The sequence below is a fragment of the Vulpes vulpes genome, chromosome 12 (genome assembly GCF_048418805.1).
Source record: "Vulpes vulpes isolate BD-2025 chromosome 12, VulVul3, whole genome shotgun sequence".
Taxonomy (NCBI): Eukaryota; Metazoa; Chordata; class Mammalia; order Carnivora; family Canidae; genus Vulpes; species Vulpes vulpes.
Window position 1 is genome coordinate 2,144,051 of NC_132791.1, and position 12,630 is coordinate 2,156,680.

Consider the following 12,630-nt stretch of genomic DNA (forward strand, 5'->3'; position numbering starts at 1 on the left):
TTTCGATGGACACCGAGGCTCCTTCCACAGTTTGGCTACTGTGGACATTGCTGCTAGAAACATCGGGGTGCAGGTGTCCCGGCGTTTCACTACATCTGTATCTTTGGGGTAAATCCCCAACAGTGCAATTGCTGGGTCGTAGGGCAGGTCTATTTTTAACTCTTTGAGGAACCTCCACACAGTTTTCCAGAGTGGCTGCCCCAGTTCCCATTCCCACCAACAGTGTAAGAGGGTTCCCCTTTCTCCGCATCCTCTCCAACATTTGTGGTTTCCTGCCTGGTTAATTTTCCCCATTCTCACTGGTGTGAGGTGGGATCTCATTGTGGTTTTGATTTGTATTTCCCTGATGGCAAGTGATGCAGAGCATTTTCTCATGTGCGTGTTGGCCATGTCCATGTCTTCCTCTGTGAGATTTCTCTTCATGTCTTTTGCCCATTTCATGATTGGATTGTTTGTTTCTTTGGTGTTGAGTTTAATAAGTTCTTTATAGATCTTGAAAACTAGCCCTTTATCTGATACGTCATTTGCAAATACCTTCTCCCATTCTGTAGGTTGTCTTTGAGTTTTGTTGACTGTATCCTTTGCTGTGCAAAAGCTTCTTATCTTGATGAAGTCCCAATAGTTCATTTTTGCTTTTGTTTCTTTTGCCTTCGTGGATGTATCTTGCAAGAAGTTACTGTGGCCGAGTTCAAACAGGGTGTTGCCTGTGTTCTTCTCTAGGATTTTGATGGAATCTTGTCTCACATTTAGATCTTTCATCCCTTTTGAGTTTATCTTTGTGTCTGGTGCAAGAGAGTGGTCTAGTTTCATTCTTCTGCATGTGGATGTCCAATTTTCCCAGCACCATTTATTGAAGAGACTGTCTTTCTTCCAGTGGATAGTCTTTCTTCCTTAATTGGATATTAGTTGACCATAAAGTTAAGGGTCCACTTCTGGATTCTCTATTCTGTTCCATTGATCTATGTAAGACAGAAGTACTTTATGAAGCTAGAAGTCAAAATAGTGGGTACGTCTTGCAATAGGTGGAATTATGGGTTCCACAATATTCATGTACTAATCCCAAGAACCTGTGAATATGTCAGGTTACATGGCAAAGTTGCAGATGGAATCAAGGTGTAATTGGAACTAACTTTTAAAGTCACTAATCAGCTGACTTTAAAACAGGGACTTTATCTTTGATGATGCCGGAAGACCCAAGGTCTTCCTTGGAAGACAAAGGTCCTTATAAATGGAAGAGGAGGCAGAAAACAGTCAGAGAAAGAGATAGGACAATGGAAATAATGCCCAAGAAATGAAATGTTACTAGTTTTGGGACACGTGGGGGGCTCAGCGGTTGAGCATTTGCCTTTGCCTCAGGGTATGACCCTGAGGTCCTGGGATTGAGTTTGCACTGGACTCCCTGCAGAGACCCTGCTTCTCCATCTGCCTGTGTCTCTACCTCTCTCTGTGTCTCTCATGAATAAATAAATAAAATTACTTTAAAAAAAAAAAGAATTGTTACTGGTTTTGAAAATAAAGACCATGATCCAAGGAATACCACAGCCTCTAGAATCTGGAAAAAATCAAGGAAACCTTATCTACTAAAGCCTCTGCAAAGGAATGAAGTTCTGCCAACACCTTTATCCTACTCAACTGAGACTGGTGTTGAAATTCTGATCATAAAATAATACATTTGTATTATTTAAGTCACTAAGTTTGAGGTAGTATGCTATGGCAGTAATATACCAGTTAGTTATACATGTGTACATCCATATAAAAAATTGTTAAATTGTACATCAGGCTCAATGATCTTTAAGCCTATACTCTATACACGTTAGCCCTCAATTAAAGAACCAGTCATCATTCCGGCAAAATTTATTTATAATTGAAATTAACTTATGTTGCCAAACATTTGGGGATTTGGTCACTTTAATTCACTACTGAATTTAAGGGTGGATCTGTTGAGTCTACCTTGGTAGGCAATTCAATAGTAAAGGTGACAATGCACCATCTTTCCCATCTAGCTGGTCTATTCTTAAGTATTCTCATTTATAGAAATTATTTTGCTTATATCAGAAAGACACACACTCATATTATACCTATACTGCAACATTGCTTGTAAAAGAAAATAAGGAAAACAAATTAAATACTTATAAAGAGGGAAGTGAATTAATAGAGTTTAGTATGTTTAGAAGAATAAAAGAGATCTGAATGCATCATGACAGAAAAGGGAACTCAGTATAAAATGCTGTGAAAAACAAGCGTTTTGCAGTGTAATATATGTAATTTAGTTAGCACTTATAAAAAATATAAAGCATACTATTCATTGTTACATGCACATTAGCAAAAATATTAAAAATATGTACAGAACAAAAACATATACATCCAAGATAAAATTAAATCCTGAAGAAGAAAACGAAATGAAGGAGGTTAATAAAGGGAATTTCAAGTGGATGTTAACATATTTCCTTAAAACATATTCTTAGGGCATGTGAGTGGCTCAGTCAGTTAAGCAGCTAACTCTGGATTTCAGCTCGAGTCAGGATCTCAGGGCTGTGGCACCTAGCCCCGTATTGGGCCCTATGGTCAGCAAGGAGTCTGCTTGTCCCTCTGCCTCTGTTCCTCCACCCCATTCTCTCTTTTTTGCTCCCTCTCTAAAATAAATAAATAAATAAATAAATAAATAAATAAATAAATAAATAAATAAATTCTTTAGAAAATATTCTTACATATTTTCTTTAAGATACATGAGGCAGAAGGAGGTAATGACTAGGGAGGGGATGGAGTAGAGGGCTCTGGATACAGAGGGATAGGTCTTGCCTTGCAATAGGAAGTATTAAGTCTGAAGACCTCTGTAAGAATGGTTCTCAACCAGGAGGATTTAGTAACGTCTGGAAACATTTAGTAATATCTGGAGACTTTTTTTGTCATGACCAGAAGAGGTGTCATTAACTCCTAGTTGAAAGCAGCCAGGGATGCCGATAAACATCCTGCAATGCAAAGGACAGCTCTCTACACAGGAAAGAATTATCCAGCCCCAAATAGCAGCAAGGCTTGAAAAATCTGCTCTAAATCTTTTTCTAGTGGTAACCATAGTGCATGAGACAACTTCTGGAGGAGGATGCTGGCCTTTTTGTGTGAAGCTAATATTTATTATTTACTTTTTTAGACTCGGGTGGTTGAAATGGATAGAATAAGAGGACTTGGTGGTTGTGGAGTAGGGAAGCTATTTGGAATGATTGCTTAAGAAAATGAACCACAGAGTCAATAAGAGGTAAGGAGATGAAGTGACAAACAGCGGGCAGAGGGCCCAGCCGGCTCAGTCTTGTCATCTGGGTCCACCTAATTGTGTAAACTTGTGATTAATTAACCTTGCTAAGTGTACAATCAACTCTGAAGACTCAGCACACATGACCAGAATTATGCTGACTTTAAATACCCTGAGGGTGAAGGGAAGAAGGGTGCGTATATTGGTTAGCACTTATTTGGAAGCATGAAGTTCTGGATTCTAGGCCTAATATACCCTGGAATTCTGTTTATTGGTAGATAGGTCAATTCACAGCTCAGCCTTCACTGTCATACTTCAAAAACCAAGACTGGCGAATGGGTGTTGCAAAGAGCTGTTCATATCCCTCCTCTCTGAGGAGTAAAGCAGTTAATTTTCCATCTTCTGGAGAAACAGAAGACAACCCTCTGCTTCCAGCTACTCTTAGGAATTGCCTCCATTGAAGACAGCTTCCTCCCCAAAGGCTGTCCTTCCCTCCTGGGATTGCCTATATCCAATAACTGGTTGATTCAGGAGTGAGTATAAAGGCCTGGGTCTCTTGCTTCAGTTCAGGACGGATGTGCAGACCATGCTACCTTCATCACGTCCTGCAGTGTTGGCTAAGGTGCTCCATTGAGACTGAGCCGCAGGTTGACTTTTCCCTCTTCCCAATCTCAATCCTTCTCTTCAACAGTTGCTGATAAGAGCAATGTTGTAATTAACCTCGTCCATGCTAATCTTCATCTAGGTATCTGCTTCTTGGAAACCCAACCTGTAACAGATGACCTCCTAGCTCTCTTCCATATATCACATTTCGTTAATCTCATGCCTATATTTGCAGTCCTAATGTAAAATCTGCACGAGCATATGTATTTGAATGTGGCTGTGTATGTGTGTGTGCGTATGCCCGAAAAGTCATCACAGATAACCCTTCTTGTCCCTACTCTCTTGAAAATAAAGCAGCCATAGTTTTAATCCAAATAAATAATTACTGTACTCTGGTAAAAAAAACCACCTACACCTCCTAAAACTGCTAAATAGCTACACTTCACCACCAGCATATTAATGGTATTTTTCCCCTTAGTTAAGTACTTTTCTGCCATTAATTCATACTAGATAAATGGATATGCTAGATCACTTAATCCTCCACATTTTACAGATGGAGAAACTGAGGCCCCAATACTCTAGCTGCTAATTTTGCATAGTGAACAACTAAAAGGGCTGAGACCAACACACGGTTGTTCTGGTTTTAGCACAGTTCTATCATGTGGTAGAAACATAGATTCAAAACTATTTAGGTAAATTCATAAATGATAGAACCATTATTATTTTCACCTTGACTTCAAGAACAACAACCATATCCTTTTTACATTAGATTTTATTCCTCAGAAGATGCGAGGAAATTTGGGCCCAACCATATAATTTGGAATTAGAGAAGACTGTGGAGGCTATTTAGCACAGAAAATGCACACAAGGTCTTTCACCTAAGTGCTCGCTGGAACATCATGTGGATGATGATATTAATGCCACATCTAGTTCAGCGGAAGTGTGTTGATTTAATTAGTGATGTCTGCAATGACTATGGGAACTGGCATCAGGGGCTTTGATACCATGTGTCTACAGTTCTCAAACTCGCGAAACAATTTTATTCTATGAATGGGAATACTCAGCTCCAGACAGAGCAGACACTGCAGGAAGACTACACACACACGCACGCACACACACGCACACACACACACACACACAGTGGTCAAGACTAGAATCCAAGTTACTTGACTCTGAGAACAGTTTCCTTTTCTTGCTACCTGTGTTGTTCAAAACAATGTCTACTAGTCACATATAGCTATGGAAATTTAACTCAATTAAAATTAAATAAGGTGCTAAAATTAATTTTTCAGTTATGCAGGCTATATTCAGTATGGGGCAGTACAGAAAGCCATCATCAACAAAAATTCTATTGGCCACTGCAATACCAATGGGCCTCTGAAATTATTATAAATATATATTGCCATGACTTAGTTGAATACTCAACAAAAATTAATTGAGGGTGATAACTGATGTTAAGAGAAATCTAAGACTTCGTTAACTTATTTCATAGGCTGCATCAAAATTATACATCCCCTGGGACAATTTCTGTCCAAGGTTGACACTTTACCTTTTGAAAGTACATAGGGATAAAAACTAGTTTGCAACTTCATGTGCCATGTATACCATGTGCCTTGTAATATATCTTGTGTCCTTCTACGTTAGACTCCTATTATTAAGAGTCTGAGATTAAACCTTCATGGGAAATTTTCCACACACAGTGTAAGGGAAATGCCAACCAATTATGTTACTTGGGGTAGAAGAGCAACATATATTTATTGAATTAATTTTTCCTTATTGCTTTCAGTGTTGATCATAACTATCTGCAGAGGAAACGTTTCTAGAACTAAGAGCATATATATAGGAATTTGAGTAGGTTCAAATCCTCAATGTAAAACCCACTTTCCTTTGTTAAAGCTACCATGTAGGGAACAAGCACCGTTACCTCCAATTACATGATTAATCCTCACAGCGCCCCTGAGAGCTAGTATTGTTTCTCTTTCACAGAAGAGAAAATTGAACTTTAAAAGGTAATTTTTTTCCAAGATGCTAAAGTGGTAAATGCCATGGAATGTATCTCAGCTCTGTGTGTCTGTCTTCAAAGCTCATGGTACATGTCATGAGCATATACTTAAGCTGTATTGTCTGATAGGGTCTCTATAGACCAACTAGTTTGACCAATTCTTTTTTTTTTTTAATTTATTATTTATTTGAGAGAGAGAGAGAGAGAGAGAGGCAGAGGGAGAGGGAGAAGCAGACTCCCTGCTAAGGAAGGGAGTCTGATGTGGGACTTGATCCCAGGACTGTGAGAGCATGACCTGAGCTGAAGGGAGACATTTAACCAACTGAGCCACGCAGGCACCTCACAACCACTTCTTTACCTTCAAATAATTTTGGAGAAAACTAACTTTGATATTCACTCCTTGAGATGTTAGCTGTGCTTTGAATGCATTATTGAAACTATAAGGTCCTCATGTTCTAATGCGCCCTTTAAATTCATCTATATTGTCACCAGAAACCATGGAATGGATTAATTATATGATTAGGGAAAACTCAGACTACGATGGAAAGAAAACTGGACTTGATGTCCCAGAATCTGATTCAAACCCTTGGTTCTTTCTCTCACTGGCCATGTACTGTTAAATAAATCACTTGCTTTCTCTAAACTTCAATTATCATCATATATGCAAGACTATATCATCGAGCTGCCTTGATGGCTATGAATCTGTACTGAAGCATAAAACAGATGATTGCACATTATTGGTGCTCAACATGTGTACTCATTTGCTGACCTATGAGACGGATGACGTTTTGTTTTGCCCCAACTTTAGAACCTACCTGACTTCAAGTACCACTGAACTGTGGTTTCCTTGTGTGCAGCATGGTGATGATTCCTACACTACATCAGAGCATTTTGTGAGGATTAAATGGAACGGTGTCAGTGAAACATGTAAATAATACAGGATTAAAGTGTGGCAGTAACAATCAACTTTATAGAAGCTTAGTACGAACCAGGCCCTATGAGAATCACTCTACGGGCATTATCCTGTCAAATTATCCCAATGATCCTATTGAATAGGCACTATTATTATCTCCAATTTTTATATGAAACAATTGAGTAGTACAGTTAGAAAGTAGTAAAGACAAGATTCAAGGCCAGACTGAGTGTACAGCCAGGACTCTTAACCACCGCACTATACGGCGTTCACTGCATGGGGTGGTGTGCGTGAAGGTAAGTATAACAAAGCAGCCTCAATTTTCTGCTGAGCATTTAAAAATATTCTCCAGAGACAATGGGTCAGGCTACTTCAAGCCATGCTCCAACTTCCATGCCAAGCCCATCCCCCTCTCAGCATACGGGAGCTTGATTTCCTCATCCATCATTCCCTTTTTAATAACACCCTCCCATTCATCTACCCTTACTTCTTCACACCCCCTGGCATGTTGACAGTGGCTGGAGTTTCCCATTAAAGCAGTCATTCTTGTAGAAAAGGGAGCTGACAAGATTAATGTCAGTCAGTGACTAAAGGCAGCATCATGCATCTCTGCACTCAGGTAATTGGGAGAGTGGCATGTCCCAAATATATCTGGAATACTTTCCAAAAGTTTGCTGTAAAACTTAGAGATCAAATTCTATGATTTCAGGGTTTTTTTCATGTGCATTAATGTTCAGAAATCTAGAATCACGGGTTGGTAAAATGGATGGTGGCCCCTGACATTGCTTAGTCATTTAATGTGCAGAGAAAAATTAGGTACAGAGAAGTAGCAGAACTTGCCCAAGGTGGCTCAGATACTTCAGTGCAACAGGCAAGAGAAAATTCATTTCTCAAGACTTCAATCATTACAGCCCAGATTTTTCTGACAAATCTTATCCATGTGCGTCCTCTGCCTTATTCTTCCATCTGCCTCCACCGGGGCCAGTAATGAAGTTGAATTGACTTCCATAAGTGAGTTCTCCATTTTCCCCTAGAGTGAAGCTCTTTAGGTATCTTGCTGACAGAATTTTTAATAAGTATCTCTCCTTTTAAGGAGACCCACTTCTTTCCTTTGCCCATCTTCCTGCCGGTCCCTCAAGAACAGACCATTCCAACCGGCCCTAGAGTCTCTCTCACTGCCTTGCTGCTTCACTGCATTCTTTAGCTTTATCCTTCCAAAGGCACAAGGCAGCATCATGCTCTGAATTCAGAATGGAAAGTGGGAACTATCTGGACAAAATGACAAGGAGGGGAAAAAAAAAAGAAAAGAAAAGAACTTCTGTCGCACATGCTTTTTCAAAGACAAAATGAAAGATCATTCTTGTATTCTCTGGGAATGAACTGTAAATGTAGTCTCATTTTATGAAATAAAAATGAAAACAACACATAGTTTCCAGAATACCACGCCTACCATGTTTGCATCTACACCTGTTAGATTATATACTTTCATGCTGAGCTCAACCTTGGACAAATCACTTCCCTCGTTAGACTTTAGTATCCTCATCTGTACGAAGTGAAGGAAACACTGATATTTTTTATCTTTCCTTTTATCTTTCACTTTTAAAATATTTATTTATTTATTTATTTATTTATTTATTTGTTTATTTATTTATTTATTTGAGAGAGAGAGGAGAGAGCATGAGCAAGAGGAAGAGCAGAGGGAGAGAGATAAGCAGACTATGCACTTAGTGCGGAGCTGAACATGGGTCTCAATCTCATGACCCTGAGATCATGACCTGAACCAAAACCAAGTGTCAGACTCTTAACCCACTGAGCCACTCAGCTGCTCCTATCTCCCCTTATGTTCTAATAAGGTGAGCATATGCTAACTAAGGACTCAAGCGCTTAAAGGAGGAATAGGAGGAGAAAGAATCAGTGAGGGAGGATGAAAGAGATGGCAAGGAGAAGGAAAAACACCATTCCATTTTAATAAGTTAAAAATCAAGGTAAAAGAGTAGGCACTTGTTCCCTATGCATTCCTTCACCAATGGTGGATTTGTCCTCTGTCTATTGCCCCAAGAGATTCATCGAGGATCAGGGTGGAGTTGATTCAAGGGGATATTCTTTAGATTAATATATGCATGACTTTTCTAGCTTTCACTGCTAACCAGAGAAGAAATTGGATGCCCCAGGAGATAAAGAATTCTGGTCAAGAAAAAATTCAAGCAGAAACAAATTGGTCTTTTGCCAGTTATATTCGGTGGGAGCTTGGTGATTTCAAGAGTTGATTCTTACAGCTATTGAGTGAAGTTGTAACTTAATGGGTTATGAGTTTGAGAGTCTTGGATTCCAAAATATATATGACTCCCTAAGTCCATGATCCTTGGAATCAATAACTATGATTCTACGTGCTGGTGTCCCATGGAGCGTGTACCCAAACCAAATCAATTTTCATTGTATTATGTTTTTGTTTTGTTTTCCCCAACCCTTGCCTAAGGAACATTAAAGTGGGTTTTCTTAGTAGCTGCTTACATGCTATATGCTTGGTTCTGATTTCATCTTTGAAAATAGAATAATGGTAACAATAATAGTTAACCTTTATTAAATGCTTAATATATACTCAGTATATGGCAATGCATTGTTTATGCATTATGCAATTGGTTATAACAACCCCTCGAAGATAATGCTATTGTATCATTATCCACATTTTTATAGATGGGAAATCTGAACATTATGTAGGTCAGAGAGCTTGGTGGAAACAAAGGGAGTTATAGAGGCTCTATAATAGTAAGTTATGTATCACAGTCTTATCAAATCACATTCACAATACCATTTATGAGAAATATTGTGGCAGGATTTAAAAAACACCTTACACATAAATTTAAGTCTTGGTTCTGCCACTGAAAATGAGCATTAACAGTTAGTTTATCCCTCTTCACCTCAGTCTCCCTATCTGTAAAATGAAAATAATCATACCTTCTCATTTACAATGCTTGTAATAATTCATCAAGATAATAAAAGTGAAAGTCAATGAAAAGTTAGACTATTATATCAAACTATCACGTATTTACGGCTTAAAATACCTATATTCCACTTAATTTGACAGTGTTCTCTGTTCACACTAAGTCTCTTTTTGAAAAATCATATGGATTTTTGAAATGTGGTCAACATGGTATTTTTGAATGCACATTTTGGGGCCGACTATCCAGGTTTAAATCTCTTCTCTACCACTCGTCCCCTCTATCTTGGCCAAATGATTTAAAATATCTAAAGCCATAATTTTTTTGCTAATTTCCAAAAAGAATAATAGTAAAATCTACATTTAGAATAAAAAAATTAGATTAAATACAAAAATATTAATCATACTATATGAAACAAAGTAAATTTTCAATTATCTTGATCATCATCACTATAATCACCAACAATACTTTTTATGCATATATTTTAAAAGTATTTTTGGCCCAATAATATACAATCCGTGTCTTTTTGTCTTTTCTCATATAAAGTATGATTCTTATAGTGTAATCAATAGCATTTTGCTTAAGATTTTTTTAACACTCCATAAATGCTGCATCATAGTGTCAGAATTGTAAGCAATCTTGGTCACTGTTCTATTTCTTTCTGATTTTCAATCTAGCACTTGAATGTCTTTACAGAAATATTACCTACAGCTTTCTCTATTAAGGATGACCCTTGAGGATCTATAGTTCCTAGAAATCCCCAAACAAACTCTTTATTTAACCCGTATACATTTACACTGAGTAAATGAAGAATTTCTATCTGTGCTGTTTGTTTAGATATGTACTTGAGTGTTGGAAATAGGTCTTGATACTCCAGTAATACTTACAGGAAGTTGAAGTTTCACTGAGTCCAACATGGTGGATTTCTTCTCTAGTATCCTCACCAAATTAGTTATCACATTGATACTTGAACATATTCAGTGACTAGAATTTCATCATCCTTCAAGGGATAGGCCCATTCTCTATTAATCAAAGGTTCTTAATCTGAGTACTATAAACTTCCCAGATTTTTAAATAAATTATTACATGCCACATCATATATATAATATATATATTTGATGTAAGCATATATGTATTTTTATATATGTGATAAATAGAAGGGAAGATATAGTTATATATATACGTAGATACATATATAAAGCTACAGAATGTATGCATGTGTGAATGTGTATAATTCAGAACGAGAAAGTGATATAATCGCTCCATTCTGACTCCTCAGACCATACCTGGATACTTCAATTTATTTCCATATATCATATTTAAGAAAGAAATAAACTAGAATCTGACTATAGAACACTGATCAAAATATTTAAAGGTCTTGAACTGAACATTATTATATAATATCTAATAAAATTAGCTAACATTTATAACATACTTACTATGTACCAAACTCTTTTCATGGCTTAAATAGCTGAAATACAAACACACACACACACACACACGCACACAAAGACTATGTTGAATATATACATATATGTACATATATAATGACTTTATGTATGTGTTCATATACCTATACGTACATACTTACACGTATATGTATACGTGGGTTTTAGAATCTTAAATAGTTCCATAACCCTTGAAATGACTAAGACCATTATTTTATAATCTAATATCTGTGAGATACATAAAATAAATGCACACATATATATTTGGGAATGATTAAAGAGACTAGTCTTTTCAGTCATTAGGGACAATTATGCCCAAACAATTAACTGATATGCAATATATACTCCAACCTTCTTTTGGGTCCACATACCTCATTAGTATAATAGCCACACATGACAAATTATTTTCCAAAAACAACTCTGAGGCCAAATCACTCAGCTACATTCCAGCACATAAGCATATGTTTTGTTTTGTTTTTTAAATTTATTTATTCATGAGAGACAGAGAGACAGAGAGAGAATGAGGCAGAGACACAGGCAGAGGGAGAAGCAGGCTCTCTGCAGGGAGGATGATGGGGGACTCGATCCCAGGACCCCAGGGTCACGCCCTGAGCTAAAGGCAGATGCTCAACCAGTGAGCCACCCAGGTGCCCCGCATATGTATTGTTAAGAAGATATGCATGTATATATGGGGGAAAGGGGTGGGACAGTGGGCTACAGGGACAAAAAATCAAGTGAATCTGGAATATACTGATCACTGCTTGGGAACATAGAGATCTTTTCTTTATTTTAAAACTCTATAATAAGCAATCTGATAAATTTAGCTTCGGAACAATTTACCTAAATCTGAAGCATGAAGCACAGTAAATAATCAGTTGGTTTTACCTTTGTAAATTGACATAGGAAGAAGCATAACAAATACATAGATCTGAGACTAGAACAAGAGTGAGAAACATATCAGATCTAATCTTTTTAACATACACATTGGATATATCATAGTGATCCCTATATCATTAGCTAAGTATTTGGGATTAAATTATTACTTAGCCAAACTTGATTCCATTTGGCTGAGACTCAGATAAGTATATCTAAGATTTAAAAAGAACTGTATCTAACTGAATATTTTATTAAAAGATTGTATTTGTTAGAGAAGTTCTAAGCTTACAGAGAAAATGAGCAGTAAATACAGACAGCTCCCATATATTCCCTTTCCTCTTGGCTCAGTTTCCCCTGATATTTTTTCTTGCTCTAAGCTATCAGTCTACAGCCTCAAGATGGATTAATCACCTTTGGTTTTTAATCCCCTATTGTTGGCATCTTGTATTGAGGTGGTGCATTTGTTACAGTTGATTAATATTAACACATTATTATTATTAATTATTATTACTATCACTATTACCGTTATTATTTTACATTTTATCTTGGTAAATACGTGGTGGCCCACATTTAAGTACCATAAATTTACCATTTTAACCATC